The sequence below is a fragment of the Manis pentadactyla genome, chromosome 13 (assembly GCF_030020395.1).
Source record: "Manis pentadactyla isolate mManPen7 chromosome 13, mManPen7.hap1, whole genome shotgun sequence".
NCBI classification, from domain to species: domain Eukaryota; kingdom Metazoa; phylum Chordata; class Mammalia; order Pholidota; family Manidae; genus Manis; species Manis pentadactyla.
In genome coordinates this window covers 84,610,708-84,628,631 of record NC_080031.1, presented here as the reverse complement: position 1 = coordinate 84,628,631, position 17,924 = coordinate 84,610,708, and the positions used below count along the sequence as shown (strand labels likewise).

The 17,924-nt window shown below is 40.2% G+C and overlaps 1 long non-coding RNA gene across 1 annotated transcript in view; it reads right to left on the bottom strand.

Moving 5' to 3' along the window:
* LOC118921453 (uncharacterized) overlaps positions 1–17,391 on the bottom strand; it is an 88,586-nt gene extending 71,195 nt beyond the window's left edge. The window contains exons 1-2 of the long non-coding RNA XR_008993327.1: positions 14,871–17,391; positions 13,081–13,243 (exon numbers count right to left, since the gene is read on the bottom strand). This is a non-coding gene — a long non-coding RNA (uncharacterized LOC118921453). The remainder of the gene's footprint in view (positions 1–13,080; positions 13,244–14,870) is intronic.
* Between the last annotated feature and the right edge of the window lie 533 nt (positions 17,392–17,924).

Below are 17,924 nucleotides of genomic sequence, written 5' to 3'. Positions count from 1 at the left end.
GCCTTTCATAGAGGGAGACTTGACTTCTCACTGCCTGGGCTTCCACTAGGTCTCAGGTCTCCATTCCCCACCATCAGACCTTCAAAGGAAACAAACAATTTTTATTCCAGTCCCTCATTTGTTCCTTTCCAGGGAAAAGAACCAGCTTTCCACACAAGAAGGTCACAAGATCTAGACTTGGAAGTGAGGGCAGAGGAGTGAAGTCACATTTGCTCTCTGGATCCAAGCTGCACGTTGCATTCCAATGGGAACACTAACAAAGCTGCTGTGGCTCAGTCACTCACTTGGTCAAACGATGAATGATTATGTTCTCCAACATACTTCTAAACTAGATTAAGTAAAGGAAACTTCAGGCTTTTGGTTTTACACTTTTGATTCACTAATCATGACATTTTTTAAAAAGACACTCTTCAAAAGGTCATCATATGTTTTAAGCTACTAAAAATAGGTCCACAGTTGCCAGTTCTCTGACCAAGCTTATTCAAGATGCAACACCCTCTGTTAAGCTACGAGACTGCCTACCTTAAGCTCAGCAATGATGCAAAACACATCTGCAGGTCACTTAAGCCACTTTAAAATTGAACTGCCCAATGTCTGTAAAGAATGCCTTTTAAATGTCACAAAAGCTATTAAAAAAACTGGAGCAGAGGAGAAAACTGTTTGTTCCAAACAAATGTTTTCACTTTGTCCACTGAGAAGGGTTCTGTGAGATAAGACCCTGAATTAAACCCGCACGGAGGCCAGGGTTACTGCGCATGTAATAAAATGTCAGAGTGAAAAAGGAGAGTAATCAGGGAGCTTCATCTGAACTTTCAATCCATAAATCAGTCCCTGAACTCAACAACTTCACTGCATCTTAGTGGAAACTAAGAGCAGATCATCTCCTACAACCAAAAATAAGAAATGAGGGCAAAAGGAACGTCGTCTTAAGACCCCCAACATCTTCCCATCAACCCCACCCCTCCCCCAACCTATCTCACTGCCACCACCACAAGAAAACCCTCTGTTCCTCACCTTTAGCCTCAGGCTCCTTCCTGTCAAGGGCATAAAAGGGATTCTTCACAAGATTTACTCCCTTTGCTTTCTCTCTTTCTGATCATTTAATTCATCTAAAATTGGTGAGAACATTTGAAAAAGTCCTAAAAGGGTAAAATACTACCGACCCGATTCTGGTTAACAATTAAACATTTCTAACATTAGGCTGATTTAACACAGTAAATGGTCTTCATATGGAAAGAATTAATGAACAATTCTCTTTAAATTACAATAGGCAAGAGTTTCTCCCCAAGGTTCTTGTAATAAAGCAAGAATATTAACTACTAGGAAAGGTTATATGGGGTTTTCTCATTTCTTTTCTAAGATATACCATTAAAGAAGCACGATGCAAGAAAGAAAAAAATTAAATCACATCTGCCCTACCATTGCCAATTTTAAAAAATAGATAAACCCTTGGTTTGAACCATCAATTATTGATCACATAATTAAAATAGCTGTACCTCAGCAACTCATCTGTAAAATGTGGATTGACCTTGTTCAGGTGATGCACGGCAGGTGCTTGAGCAAGAACAAATATCAGAATAAGAGGTTTAATTCTTCCTATTGCAAATAAGAGAATAAAATTTCTTTTTCTCCTTTCACTCTAAGCATTTAATTCAGAAAACTTGTCACTGTATGTACTTCCTCCTCTCTTTGAAATGTATACAATCTTTTTGAAAACTAGATAGGCTACTGGTCAACTTTCTGACCTAGGAATATCTCTGTCAAAGAGCTGGGAACCATTTCTTTGAAACACAAACATAAAGAGAGATAGCACCCCTAAATCCCAGTTTCCAGGGGAGGGTAAGAGTCTAACTGTCGTGGGCACCTTGCTCCAATTATAAAACAATCTCCTGTAATAAAGACATGAGAAATTAGGTTTTCCTCTAGATAAAGCTAGATAGCTAACACAGACGGTCACCTCAATTACCAGGTAAAGTCAAGATGAACTATGTGTGACAAATGGTGCTATCAAGTCCTCTTACTTGAGGACTAGTTATTGTTTACCTTGAAAATATGTTTGTAATGGGTTGTCTCTGGGTGGCTATAAAAAGCATGAGTTTTTTTCCATCTTTTGTAACATTAGTGGACTGCCTGGGATGTGCCTCACATTCTGGTTTAATGCTTGTTCAATAATAAATATATGTTCTTCCTCTACTAACTTTGTGGAGAGAATTCCTGGGTTGAGGGAAGATTTTGTTTTTAATTATATTTCTCCAACACACAGAAAAGGCCGTGAACAAACCCTCCAAGAGGCATGGGGCTACAGCCAGCTGGAGCCCCAAACAGGAGTGAGATAACCAACCTGAGCAACAAATTGACTGCTTGGCTCCATTGCCTCCACTGAATAATTAACCCAACTAACTATTAGATGAATATTCAGTACTCAAGAAATGTCTACTGATTGGTAAGACATGCTATTATAAGGGCGCCACAATTCCTAAATTTGCTGGCTTTATTTTATTTGGCTGTAATTAAACAATCACTTCCTATAACAGCAATCCATTAATTTTATTTTTCTATCCTTCACAGAGATTATCGACTAGTTAGGTCATAAACAGTGACTAATACAAGTTCACATAAGGGTTTGGCTTACCTCCACTGCGTTTTAGCTTTTGACTTAAATGCCTTTAAGTTCATGACTCCTGCTTTAGAAAATCCTCCTCCTATTGTCATCAAGATACCAGCTGATACTGCATTGCCTGCTTTGTATCAGGCCCTCTTAGTACTTCTGCAGTAATTTCCTTAATGCTTTCTACTACCCTTGGGTAGGTCATATTACAATCCCCATTTACAGATGAGTTCCTGAGGCTTAGAGAAGTTAATTACCTAAGGTCATAGGATTTGTAAAATATGGAGCCAGAGTTCAAACCCAGTCACCTGGTCTGGCTCCTGAGCTAACGACTTCAAGAACACCACCCTAACGCTGCTCATGAACAGAAGCCCTAAGCTTATCCCCCCACCTGAGGGATGCACACTTTTTCAGTTTCTGGTTTCTCTAAGTCTGATTCTGTTCCTACCAGGTAAATTGGCAAAGGGTTCTTCTTTGGTATGTTTCTGGCTTCTGACTATTAACATACACACAGACTTCAAATCCTTGGAATATTAACTGCAATCCCAGAAGTGAGGAAGGAAGTACAAGGTCAGAGGAACCCATGAATGGCTGGCCCATGCTTTAATATTTTGCTGCCCAGAGACAAAATTGTTATGCGACCACTGAAATCCCACACTGATTTAGATCAACATGAATGACCATCTGCCCAGTAAGGTCAAAGATATCTGGTATTTTAATCATAATGTTTCAAAGAGTAAATAATAAATATACAATGCATGATAGTACTTCTCCCTGACAGTCCCTTGACCAAATCACTCAGGGAAATTCTCCACTTGCATGGTGAGAGAGAGAGAAAACGCAAGGGTCACCGAGGACGGAGTGTTAACGTGCAGGCAGGGCAGTGGTGCTGTGAGGACAGGAGGAGGATGGTTGCAGCTGATACGACAGCTGGAAGCTGGGATGAGCCGAGAACTATCATTTCCATGAAAAGGGGGACGAAAAAAGTCCACCACCACAGACCGAGGCAAGAGAAGCTTTTCTCTGGGAAAGAAAAGCAAGACTCCGGCAGGAAATTGAAAAGCCCACGCCTGTACCTCGCCTGGGTGTAGAGCCCAAACATAGAGTTCATTGGAATTGCAGAAAACTCTAAGCTGAAAATGTAATGTAAACTTGGCGCTACACCTGAGGTGTTTGGCACAGCAAATGGAGGACTGTTCTGGAGAGAAACTCTCAAAATACAGGCCACAAAGACTTAAAAAAAAAAAACTACACAATAATAACTTCACATTTGAAAACTATAAAGCTCATGAGGAAACAATTCCCTAAGATACATAAATCCTCAGAATAAATAAGCATGAGTAGGATAAATATGAATTCAAACTTACATATCTCATATAAAAAGCAGAAAGCCTAAGAGAAAGAAATTACTTAAAGTTTAAATCTCTCTAGCTTTCTTAGGTAAAGTGCACATTTTTGCCACTTGTATTTTTTGCTTTTAACATAATATACATATTAAATCTTCAAAGGCAATTGTTACTATAAGAAAATTATTTTAAAGATGGACATTTTAAAAAATGCTTTATGACACACAGTAGGGCCCATGCATTATGCTTACTCACCCCTGTAACTAAAAGCTTTTTTCAGTGTTATTTAGAAATGTCTAATTCTAATAAAAATAGGATGTTCAATTTCAATTGGCACTTAGGTCAACACAGTATGAAAGGAGAAGTCATATACATTAGGACAAAGAAAATCCCCTTTGTCTTTTCTCTGAGGAGGCTGGCAAAGATGCTTATTTTTAATTTATAATATAATCTTTTTGCTGAAGTTTTCTCAACTGAGTCACTAAAAATTGCCATTCTTACTAACATTGATATAAAAGTTCATGCTGTGGTCACTCTTACATTTACTCAGTAAATACTAAGTGTGTATTTACTGCGTGTTTATCTGTGCCAGATGCTATAGATGTTCTCAGGTTAGAGGGAAGGACCAATGATTAGAAGTCAAACTCAGCCGAGAAAAGCAAGTCAAACCTCAGTAAGTTCTCCAAGGGGTGAATGTGAAAGGCAGAGTCCTGAGGCATAAGAGAGTGACTAGAGGTCAAGAGAAGAAGGAAAAATCTAAGCCAAAGAGAAAGAGTCATATTTCAAAGAGGAAAATGGGCATAATTATTGACTTTCAAGAAACCACAAAGTACAATGTCAGAGCAAAATGGCCAGGGCCATTAAATTTTGTGACTGGAAAAGTCGCTGGAGACACTTATTAAACAAAAATGAAGGACACTGACAGACAGGAAAAAGAAGTGAGGGGGAAGGAAGTGAAAGTGATTAGTAGAAAGCATTCAGTCAAGAAACTGAACTTTCTTGACTGTAAATAAAGACAACGGCAGCAGTGGGGAGAGCAACAAGGTCACAGGAAGGCGGCTTAGAAAGGAGAAGACTATTTAGAAAGAATGGAGAATTAGATCAGGAAAAGCTGACACTAATTCAGGTGGAGATGTGTAAGATAACTTCCTTCCAGTGTAAGAATCAAAGATGGATGCAGAAGGTTAACGTGGAGGAGAGGATGGCTCTGCACTAGGTATCCTTACAGGTGATGTGGTGTCACCTGAGGAGAACACAGGAGCTCCTGGGAGACGGGCCCAATCGTCATCACAGCACACACGCCTCTGTGCTGGAGGGAGGAGACGTGGGGAGGGCTGTGGGAGTCCCTAAGACCCTGCTGAAGAGCGACAACTCTGTGTGGTAGCCACAGCTTTACACCTCTGGTGGCATTGGCTGCCCTCTGGGCATATAAAATAAAAATAAAGCACCAGCAAGAGGGAGTGATGAAGGCCCATTAAATATGCCAGCAGGGTGCTGTCCTAAAATTAGCAACCAAATAAGGCCATCTCAATATTTACAAAGTGAGAAAGGCTAAAACAGAGAAAAGTTAGCTAGAGGTACTCCCACCCAAACAAGAAAACCAGAAAACAATGTCTGAAAACCAATTACATAGCAAAGCAGTAAATACATTTCTTTTCATATATTCATTGAAAAGTATTACCATAGGCAGCTTCACTTTTGTGTAGAACAAAGACCCTCAGTTACAAACGCTTCTACAAAGTTCAGAAGCAAGTGAAAAGAAAGAGGGGGATGGGAGTGTGTGATTGTGTTCCGAAAGCTAGATCTGCAAGAAGGACACAGGGCAGGAGAGGCAGTTCACACCTGGCCCTGAATGAGAGCAGAGCTCCTGGGCACCAGTGCTGAGCAGTCAGCTGAAAGAATATGCCAAATATGCAAAGTAACGTCAATGACTAAAATGATGATTTTTGTTAGGACAAATATGAGGTTCATTGCTCTTTTTAAATATGATTATATTGCAGATTTTTAAAACTGAAGTATATCAAACCCTTATCCCTCCTTTTTTCTTAAATTTTTAACTCAGGCTAATTTTCCTGCATATTGAGTCATTTCTGAGTCATTGGCTGCGAATGTCAAGTCTTTGACCATCTTTGAAGAGCTCTACCTGTGACTGATATCTACACAATACTATTTTGTGCCAGGGTATGTATGTTTATTTGTTTTGGCTTTTACTGGTGGTTCAGAAATGCCAATACAGATTTATCAAGAAATAGTCACCTGGGAACAAACCAATACTTCTTAAAAATGGCAGAACATCCGGACTGCTCTCTGAGGGCAGTGACTTATTTATTTTGTCCACATTTGCATATGCACAAATGAAAAATCAAAATACAGCAACAGCTCATGCATTGAAACTAAGAGATACAATGCAATTTGATTACCTTCCCATATACTCAATCACCTGCTTTCAGCTCAGTGTGGTATTATTTTTGAAAACTCTGATATGCTTGTTAACAAAGCACAACACAGACCCAACTATACCCCAGACTGTCTTTATGCTTTTTTGTTCTTAATTTACTCAATGGACTTCTATAATTGTGCCCATTCCTGAAGTCTTGAGACATTTGTGGGTACACAATTGTGCATGTGCACACACATGTACACACTTTTCAACAAAATAATTTAAATAGCAAATAAGTGCAATAACAGCAAAGAGAAAAACCAACAGGATTTTGTAAAAAGCATTCTTCCATTATTTTTTCATCTGGATAGACTCTATAGAAAAAGTGGGATTTCAAGTACAACTGGAATCCCATGGACATGGCGTTAGGCTTCTATTATTGCAAGAAAAAGAGGTCATCTCTAAGAAGACATAAACCTAGTCTCAAGGGTTCCCTCTTCTTGGAAATCTTTCCTAACCACACTGTAGCAACTAACCATTAGGACTTAAGGAACTACCCAGGGCCACCTCCTTTGGGGAGCCTTCCTTTATTTTAATGATACTTGGTATTTAATTTAAATTTCTATAATTTAGTAAGATACTAATTTTTATCTTAGTTTTATTGTTGTAACTAGTGTAGAAATTCTAGGACATACTGAAAGGTAATTTTTCCTATTCCTCCTTGTATAGGGGTTCCCCAAGACCCCAGCTTCAGTGATTCACTAGGAAGTCTCACAGGACCCAGCACATAGGTATATTCATGCCTAATGTTTAGCTAAGTCAAAGGATACAAGACAAAATTAGCAAAAGGAAAAAGCACATATGGTGAAGTCCAGAGGAAGCCAGGTGCGAGCTCCCAAGGGCCCTTTCCAGTGGAGTCACAGTACTCGATGCCTCCAGCACAGCACTGTGACCACACATGTGCAGAGCTGTCTACCAGGGAGACTCAGCACTGAGATGTTTACTGGAGACTGGTCACACAGACACCCTCTACTCTGCCACAATTACAGACTCGCAGAAGTTAAGCAGGTGTTCTGCATAAACCATACTGTTTGCACAAACAAATTAAGCAGAGTGAGTCACTCTTTTATTAGGAAATGGTAGGAACATTCTAGACATTGAAATTACTAAACCCCAGCCAAAGTGAACTGTAAGATAGCTGAAATAAGCAGGTGAAGAGAGGCAACAAAGGGCCAGGTAGTTTATTTGAACGCAACTCCCGGGCGAGGTTCCCTGGTCTGGCTATCACAGGCTGGGGAAGTCGTGCTCAGTAAGGTGGGCAGCAAGTTTTTAAAGAAGGCAGGGGGAGGGAGAGCAAAGGTGTACAGTGGCGTGAGGATTGGCTCGCCTAGGGTACGTGGGGGTCTCTCATTGGCCTTTATAGCCAGGTACTAGAAAGTTACCACTACTCTTCTAGCTTGGGGGAGGGCTCTAGTTGGGAAAGTTATCCGATCAGACTCTGGAATGTTGTCAGACCGGAACCTGTTGGTCTCTTCGCCTTGTTTGGTGAGGCCTGAGCTTGTCCAGCAAGCTCACCCCTTCCCCTGGTGCCTCCAGCCTTACACCAACCTTGCAAGCAGGACTTCCTAAGGACAGCAGTTTCAGACTGACATGTTACCTCCTTTCTTCACATACTTCTAGAGATGGGATGACCACACTTTTGTGTCTAAATATGGGACCCTGAAGAAAATCTTAAGCTTTGGGGAGGAATATGGATTCATGGAAGAGTATTAAGCAGGATTTTCAAGGAGAAAGGGATAATGGTGTTGAATCGAAGAGAAACAAGGGCCTCATTCCTAGTATGCTGCCTCTGAGATGAAGAAAGTGAATGGCCTTTTAGCAAGTGTCAGGGCCCAATGCTCACATCCAACACAGCAGATTGGGTATGGCAGGACTTCTCTTGAGGGTGGGTAATACATACGTATGTATACCTTGGGATCTAAACATTAAGGCTGTAACTTTCAAAACCAAGTCAAAGGAAACTTGTATACATTCTTGCCAAGAGAGGAGTAGAAATACCTCATGCTAATGCGGGTTTGAAAGTTGAAGACACCAGTAACAGGCTTGATATCCCAAAGACCTATGTCCAGCTTTTCTAAATTATATTTCCTTCTGGAATTCTTTTATGACTCCCAGAAAAAAGAATCCTCCCCTTCATACCATCAAACCCCACCAAAAATTTTTTTTATGAACAAATTGATATTGGGCTTCTAGCCAGATTTAACTTTTTATATATATTTAAGAAATACAATAATCTGGTTCTCTTTGAATCTCCTGTGATAGGACAAACTCATTTCAGTTAACTATTTAATTTCATGGAAATCTCATGAGTGGTACTGTCAACTTATTTACTGATAAAGAAACTGTGGCTTAGAAAGATTAAGCAACTTGCTTGAGGTCATAGAACTAGGGGCTAGTAGGTCCAGAGCACAACCTCATTTTTTCTGCCTTTAGAAATTATTCATTTAGCAACTGGATTTTTATTTTTTAGCATACATCATAAGATAATTTAGAAAAATTATGTATGCCCTCACACATTTTTAAGATGACATCTATTTCCCATTATAAAATTATCATAAAGGATGAACAGTTCTGTGTATTTTAAATATTGACACTTCACATATATGATTGCATTATTCTGTAAAATATAGCCACTGGTAAGTACCACTGCAAATTTTTTTGTAGTACCATTGCAATTTGGTACTTTGAAGTACCATTTTGAAGAATAAATGAATACTTTTTTAACAGGTGAAAGTGGTGAATCATTTCTCTTTATCTTTGATTTGTATTCCACTCAACATTACTAACAGGGTTTTATTGTAATATAATCATTTTTATGCTTAAACATCTTCCATGGATCACTCTGTCCAACTCTGCAATAAAATGGTCTAGTAATGAATAGTTGATACTTCTGTGGAATGCTAGGAGGTAACAGAAATGTTTCCTAAATGGACAGTTTGTTGTTTAGAGTGACTTTTCTCAGATAGAATTATTGCTCTTTTAAGGGGACGCAGTCATTACTCACCTTCTCAACACCAACGACAATATTTCAAACTGTTCCTTTTGCTTGAAAGTCTCCAGGATTTTGCAGTCAGGACAATGCAACGCTGCAGCGTTGGAGTGGGGGAGGGGTCCACCTTTTTCTAAAGCAGCAGAAAACACTAGTGTGAAGGGTGCAGAGGATCAGAGACCACACCTCCACACACACACACCCTGACCACACTCTTACCTCTTTAGAGCAGACCAACTGAAGGACAAATTACAAACGAGAGTTGAGAAGCTGTAAGTGCATTGCCTTAAAATAATCTGAGTGCCTAACTAACCTGGAAAAATCTCCACAAACCTCAGGGAGTACACGTACCCTTGTTTGAGGAAATACCCGACCTCTGCTCTAGCCTCTATTCTAGCTCTTAATATATGACATTGTGCTTATTGGACGAACTGTATTTCCTCACCTTGAGTGTAGTGTTTCAGGCAGGAGCTGTGTGTGTGTGTCTTCTTTAGTAGTGTCGTCTAGTACCTAGCATTGTATTTACTACATAGTACATGCTGATTCAATACTTGATGAATAAACGCATGTTATTACGAAGTAAACAAAACCTAGCTAAACGTCATATATTAGTGAGTTTTAGTGAGTTAAAGCAGTTCATGGTATTTTTTTTAGTATGATCTCACTGTGGTCAGAGGCAGTAAATGTAAATATGCGTACATGTGTATCAGTAGATATTTCTAGGTGAATTAATTTTTGGCCACCTTCTTTTCGGCAATCTCTATGTTCTGGTTTATCTACAAACTACTTAGGTAAGTTTTATGACATTTTATAAAATATACAAACAAACAAAGCAGTAAGTAGAAGAGACAGAACATTTGTTTAGGGAGTGATGTGCTGAAAACGGCGGCAAGTGGGCCTCAGTCCAAAGGGAAACATAGCTAACAAGGAATATTATGTTTTTCCTCTCTGCTTGTCAGACAAACCCCCATGGTCATGACAGGAATCTGGACAATTAGTTCAATGACACCCTACACACAAACACCCAGAAACTTGGGCAGACATTTTACCCATGTTCAAGAAGCATCTTATTTCAAGAATGGCGGCCCTGCTGGTTTAATACACTGAGGAACTTCGTATTTCTCAGCTAACAAATCCAGGGTGCCTATGTGCAAATTGTCCCCAACCACTTGGCTATCACAAGCAAAACACTTTAAGTCAGAAATGCTTCCATCATATTGACCAGGTGGGAAATGGATTTATCCTTAGAAGCACCATGACTGGAGACTCTCAACTTCATACTGTCGGGTTTTTCTTGACAAAGTTAATTGGTTTAAATCTATAAATAAACATTATTTAATGCTGAGGGCTTTGATTTTTCATAGAAATAAATTCACAAATCAAATTTTAATTAAATCAATGATAGGTATGTATGTGAAGCAAACATGACTTAGTAACAGTATTACTCCCATTTCAACCTACTTCTAAATTTATGTTATTGTAGACATTGAGGAAATTAATAGCTAAAAAATATTCTGACATAGATTGGGATTCTGTTACTATTTTAGAGTTTTCAGTTTAAAACTGAAACACACACACACACACACACACACACACACACTTCCACAAAATAACAGGGTCTCTAGTTGAGAAGGGTGCTGCCCTTGCTCTGAGGTCAGGGAGTGCCTCGGGCTGGACTCCCCAGTTGGGTGGGCCCCTGGCAGGGCTCCATGTTTAAATGAGGCCACTGGGTGGACCCCCTGGCCAGGTGGGGCTGTTGGCTGTGTCCTGTAATCAAGAAGGGCCACTAGCTGGGTTTTGCAATCACTTCTGGTTAGACACGGTTGTGGGCTGTATACCCTGGCAGGGTGGTGCCATTACTTGGACAGAAGATAAAAATAGGAAAATAAAGCATAAGAAATGTAAACTACAGAAGGATTGCCATCCAAATGTCAAAAATTTGTCGACTGAACAATAGAGTTTCTACTAGATATAGATGGCACTGTGGAAAAAGGGCTAAATCATGTCCTTTCTAATGACCTGGGGAAAAAAGACTAAGCCCAAGCAGTCAGTGAATGAGATCTTTAGAATAACTACACTACTGCCCCTGTAAGAAGAGGTGAAGCAGTTGAAACAAATAACACAGTTGAAGTGTATCAGAAGCCGTGGAAGAACTTCTTGGCTCAACTGAGAGGGTCATCTGAGCCTCACAATCTCCTGGCATATAGTTGGGTACATACTCCTAACTGCTGGCTGACGAGCAAAACATGGAGAGACAGTCTTCTGGACAGAGAAAAGGCTTCCTACTGCAACTATTCCTGACTACTTTGACTTTAATGTCTTAACTCCCTGCATTCCACCACCACACACAAACCTCAACTTCTGGATTCCTGATCTAGAAAAGTAATTGACAATGTAAAATTTCACCTTCATTTTCTTCTAGACATGAAGTATACAGAAATGAACATGGATTGCTTACCAGACTCACTTCCTGTACTGGTATGGACTAATGTAGACTTCCTTCTATAAAGCTAAAGAAATTTAAAATATGGTGCAGTTCAATGAGAGACCACTCTGCAGAACCAGAACTAATGATTTCCTAAAAATACTCAAGGAACTGCTCACTTAGTATGGGAAACATATTTTTCAAATATATTAATTTGAATTTCCAACAAGTTTCAAGAGAACATTGTGTCCGTGAAACTAGATCAGACAGTCATTACAAAAAACAGGTGGGGTCACAGGCAGGACGCAATGATTGGATAGAGCAATCAGGTTGGGGCCCCAGGCTGTGTGCCCTGAAGTTGGTTTGCTCCACTGTTGGGCAAGTTTGCTAGCCTGGCTCCCTGATCAGGAGGGGCCTCCAGCTGTATCCCAGGGTTGGGTGGGGCGAGAGACTGTGCTCTGTTGTGTGGGGGGTGGGGGTGGCAGGGGGAGATGGGGTCACTGTCCAGGCTCCTTGCTGGTCATGGCCATAGTCTTGAGTTCTGCAACTGGGCCAGATCACTGGCTGGACTCCCTGCCTGGGTGAGGCCACAGGCTGTGTCAAGCCATCAGGCAGGGCTCTCTGGGCTCCACTGCTCTGTGGAACCATAGGCTGGGCTCTCAGTTTGCCCGGGGTTACTCCTGTTTGTTCAGGTTTCCTGGGTATGAGGCACCAGAGGCTATGATCAACCGATGGAGCAGGCTGCTGGCTTGGCTCCCTGCCCAAGCAGGGCTACAGGATACACTCTACGGGCTGCCCAGTTCTCTGGCCAGGCACCTGTTAGGGCAGGACTGAGCCTGCGCTCAGCAGCTGAGCAGGTCTAAGAATTCACTTCCCTACAGGCAGGATGGCAAAACAGGCTCTACTGCGAGCCCAGTGACTAGGGGCCCAAATCTGGGAGAACTGCCATGCCAGCAACCTGGCCAGAAGGGGCCACTGACCTGCCTCTGCAGAAGGACAGAGCCACTGGCTGGCATCTCTGCTCATCGTGGCCTGCTCAGCTCTGAGCGCCCGCGCCCTTCTCTGTCCTTTGAACCCAGGGGAGATTCCTCAGATTCCGCCAGTGATCGTCCTGAGGCCAGACCCGGGAGGGAGCCTCCTGGAAAACGTCCCTCCACGCTGGGGAAGCTGGATGTTCACCCTGGGCTCCGTTCCCACGGCAGAAACCGTGGTCCGGGCGCGGCGCTGGGCGGGCAGGGAGGAACCACGGCGTCAGTCAGCAGCTGCTCCTACCTTCACACGCGGTCCCGCTCGGCCTTGGCCGCCCAGGCGGAGCTTCCACCGGCCTGGCTTCCGGGGCTCTCACAGCGGCGTCCCGCCTGTGGGTAGCTGCGAGCGGGTCTTCCTGGGAGGACTGACGTAGGATCGATTCGTGACGCAATCTTGATGATGTCATCTGGAGACCAGAGGCAGACATTTAAAATAATTCTATTTATAAATATTATTTATATTTTTACTTATATATACATATCAATATTAATAAAATATAGATGTTCATTTTGTAGATTAATATATAGTTATATATAATATATATATTTGTATTTATGAACATATTATGACATTTGATAATCCACCATATAATGCTAAGTGAAAAAAGATTGTTATACTGAAAAAATCGACAAGGGCAATTCACTAAAATGTCAGCAAAGCTTATCTCTGGATATTGATTTAGGGTGTTTACTTTCTTACAGTCATTCAGTGTGGTCTAAATCTTCCATGAAATTTGGAATGAACTTTTTAATAATCCAAATTTATATATATATATACATGTGTGTGTGTGTGTGTATGCATATGTAATTTGTATAATCATAAGATATCTCTTCAACTTGGAGCAGCTTCTGAATCCTATTTAAAAGATCTCTTATTTAAGAGAACATCTTTAAAATAATAATAAATGCTCTTTTCCCCCTATACCTACAAGTAGAATCACATATTGTGTATTTGTTAATATTTTTTGCTCTTTTATATATACTCTGTCAGCTCTAAGAATAGAACAGTGTCTGAGCTGCAGGACAAAGAAAAGATCTCATAAGTTCAGTTGCAGAGAATGGTATATAATGGACAAGGATTACATCATGCTATGAATCTGGTGAGTTGAGTTTGAGATAAATTACAGAATTTTCTTTTGGCACAAAGCAATTTTTCCCAAACCTAGCTTTTATTGATGTTCATACTGTTATTTTCTGTTCATTTAATGATAAATTACCTGATTGTCTGAAAGCAATAATAAACGAACTTCTCTTTTGATTCTTAAGGTAATTTTACCTTAAAATTGCCATTTGGAAAATAAATGAAAGAGAGTGCCCCTCTGCCTCTCTGTAATCGTTTTTATCTTGTTGTTTCCCCTCTTCTCATTCCCCCAATCAAAACGGTATCCCTGTCTTTCCATTAACCATCAGCACCATAACAGCTTCTCCTTTATTTCCACAAATGCGGTGGGCACCATTTATAGTGAGATGTCAGGGAACAACAGAAAGATTAGGCTTTCAGCCTACTATGACACGTAAAGGGGCACTTAATGTCAAAAATATGAAAAATTTCAAATTGGAAGGCAGCCTTCTACACCCCTATAACCCCTTATCCGTTCTGGATCCTGCCTGAATTTAAAATCAGCATCACAACTGGTATGGACCTGATTCTGATATATAACAAACCAAACCCTCTCAAAGAGATAACAGATATGAAAAGGTGTGAGTACACCACAGTAAAAACACTACTTCACAAGCTGTTGAGCAGAGAGAGAACTGACTTTTCTAGGTGAAGCCTGTGGACATCCAACCTCAGCAGGTGGCCACCTGCACCAGGGATACTGCAGAATCAGGATGAAGTTCAACCGAAGGTGATTTTCCTATGGAGGATCCATTGATGCTGACCAATATATTAAGCAAAATACCCATTTGTCAGGCTGTAGGTAGGAGCCCAGTAGTCTAGAGCCTGTCTACTGATCAGCACCTTCTCTTTCCAACAAGAACATCTCCCAGAGGAAGCAGTTGCTATAATGAGAAAATTCCCCAAGAGCATACTTTCAGTGCAACTGGAACCAGGTGGATTGGATGATCATATGTCTATGCTTCCATCTTCACTGCAGAGAAAACACAGAGTCAATAATAGTGAATGGTCTCTATGGGATCTCACCTAAAAGAAAATTTTAGCATCATGCCCACTGGACTCACCTATCTGGACTGTATAATTTTGAGTCCTTTTTTTAAAAATTGACTTTTAATTTATAAATGATAAGTTGTATTTAAGTGTACAGCTCCATGAGTTATGATCATTTTATAAACCCATATAATTTTCACTTCAATCAAGAGAACAATTCCATCATTGCTGAAAGTTCCTCAGGCCCTTTTCCAGTCTACTGCCCTTCACACAGAGGCAACCATTATTCTGATTTTTATCACCATAGACTGGTTTTGCCAGTCCTTGAACTTCACATATTTGGAATCAAACCTACGTTGTCTTTGTATCTGACTGCTTTTGCTCAACTTAATATTTTTGAGATACATCCAGTTTGTTGCTTTTATCAGTAGTTCATTTCCTTTTACTGCTGAGTAATACTCTAGTTCATGGACATATATCACAATTTGTTTTTCTACTTTCCTGCTGGTGAACATTTGCTGCCAGTCTTGGGTTATTATGCATAAATCTTCTAAGAATATTCTTGTACAGAATAGTCTTCCTTGTAAAGAATATTTACAATATTGTAAAGAACAGTCTTTCTGTAGACATATAATTTTGTTTCTCTTGAGTAATCCTAGCAATGGAATTGCTAGGTCATAAGGCAAGTGTAAATTTATAAGCAACTGTCAAACAGCTTTCCAAAATAGTTATACAGTGTACCACCAGCAGTGTATATGAGTTCAATAGTTCCATATCTTTGCCAATATTTAACATCATTGGTCATTTTAATTTCAGCCAGTCCAGTGTGTGTCTTGTGGTATTTTATTGTGGTTATCATTTACTGTTACCTGATGACGACTGATATAGAGTCCCTTGTCAGGAACACACTGGCCACTCCTGTGTCTTGAAATATCCAAGTCTTGTGCCCATTCTGTATTAGGTCGGTTTTCTTTCCATTATTAAGTTGTAGCACTTGTCAGATATATGTATTGTGGTTATTTTCTCTCAGTCTACAGCATGCCTTTTTATTTTAGTAACTTTTTAAAAAATGAGAATACTGTTTTAATTTTCATGAAGTCAGTTTGCTACTTTTTTCTCTTACAGGCAGTGTTTCTGCAAACTGTGTGTTCTCTTTTATTTTTTTTAACAAACTTATGTCACTGGACTATTTCCAATTCATTAAAATATAATTGTCAATAACTGCATAGTATTTTACCACATAAACATTTCATGGAATTATAAGTTATTTACAATTCTTCATCAATGTAAATAACACAACTATGAACATTCTTCCACAGATTTCTCTGCATACATCTCTCTGATCATTTGTTTTGGACAAAATGTTATTATTGAAGATACAAGATCTAAAGGTACATAATTTTGGTACCTATTACTAAGTTTGTTTTAACCATTTGTACTCCCATGAGCAGTGTATAAGAGTGCTTACTTCCAAGTTTAAACATATTTTCATACATTTATTTGCGTTTCATATTTTATGAATCAACTTTGTCTATCTTTCAAACTTTAGGGAGGAGGTTTTAAAGACACTAACCTTTTGGTTTTCTTAATGTTGCAGGTTTTTTAGAGTCCTTAATATTGATCTTGCAGCGATTTAAGTTTCTGTGTACAGAGGGTTATCAGAATTCGCCTTTATGTTTTCTGCATTAGACTCTGTCTTTAAAAAGACACTTTCCGGAACTAAATCAGGTATCCTTAAGCATATAAGTGCCAGGGTCTCTCACTATCAAGAGTCAATTATATAACCAAAGGGATATAAGGAGAGACAGATGGATACACTGATTCAACAGGAAACAGCTTGCCTCCACTGAACCCCTGTTATTCACGGTGCTGGACAGCAATGAGGCTCTCACCGGAAGTCTCTGGCTTCCCAGTCTAGGGGGCGATCCTAGGTTCTCACAGGAGCGATCATGTCCTCTGTTGATCACTTGGCTGCACCAGAGCCCCTGCGACCTCTGTAACTCCTCCTGGGAAACATCCCTCACTCTATGAATAGTTTGTTCACATCCACTCAGCTTGCAGAAAGTAAAAGTACAGTTCCAATAACTCTCTCTGTTATGGACTGAATTGTGTTGCCCCAAAATTCATATTTTGAGGCCTTAATCCCAGTTTTGTAGTTGGAGGTGGGGTTTGGGGAAGGTAATTAAAGTTAAATAAGGTCATGAAGGTGGGGCCCTAATCCAATGAGATAGGTGTCTCCTTATAAGAAGAGGGAGAGACACCAGAGACCTCTCCCTCTCGCCACACACAGAGAAGAAAGGCCGTCTGAAGACGCGGCAAGAAGGCAGCCATCTACAAGCTGGGATGAGAGGCCTCCCCAGACACCAACCCTGCTGGCACCTTTATCTCAGACTTTCATCCTCCAGAACTGTGAGAAAATTCATTCCTGTTGCTTAAACCACCCAGTCTGTGGTTATGTTGTTATGATAGCACTACACAGCTTATAAATATGCTCACCAATAAAATCTTCTCTCTTTGAGAATATCCTTACTTCCTTTTACATATTTTTGGTATAGGTAATGGACTCAGAGTCACCAGATATATTTTTAACATCAATCCTTTTAAATTCTTCAGTGATGATCTACAAATTCCCTTTAGAAAACATGATCCCTGAACACTCTCTGCTCTCAGTTTTGGAACCCAAATTACAATTAGGAAACTCATGAAAATGGTACTTAGCAGCTTGCTATACCTCAGTTAGCCTCTTAAGCTGCTCAAAATTCACGCCTGGTGCTGGGAAGGGCCAGCCTTTCCAAAATCCCTTGATCACCAATACTAAGTAAAATACTTATGGGAATAGGAAATACTTAGCAAGGAATGGGAAAGTATGGGAATGGTGTTGGGTTGTTATGTAGCCAGGATTGTCTACCACCAAATGTTTCCTGATGGTTTTAAAAGAAAAATTTGCTCTAGTCACATTGAACTAGAATACAGCCCCA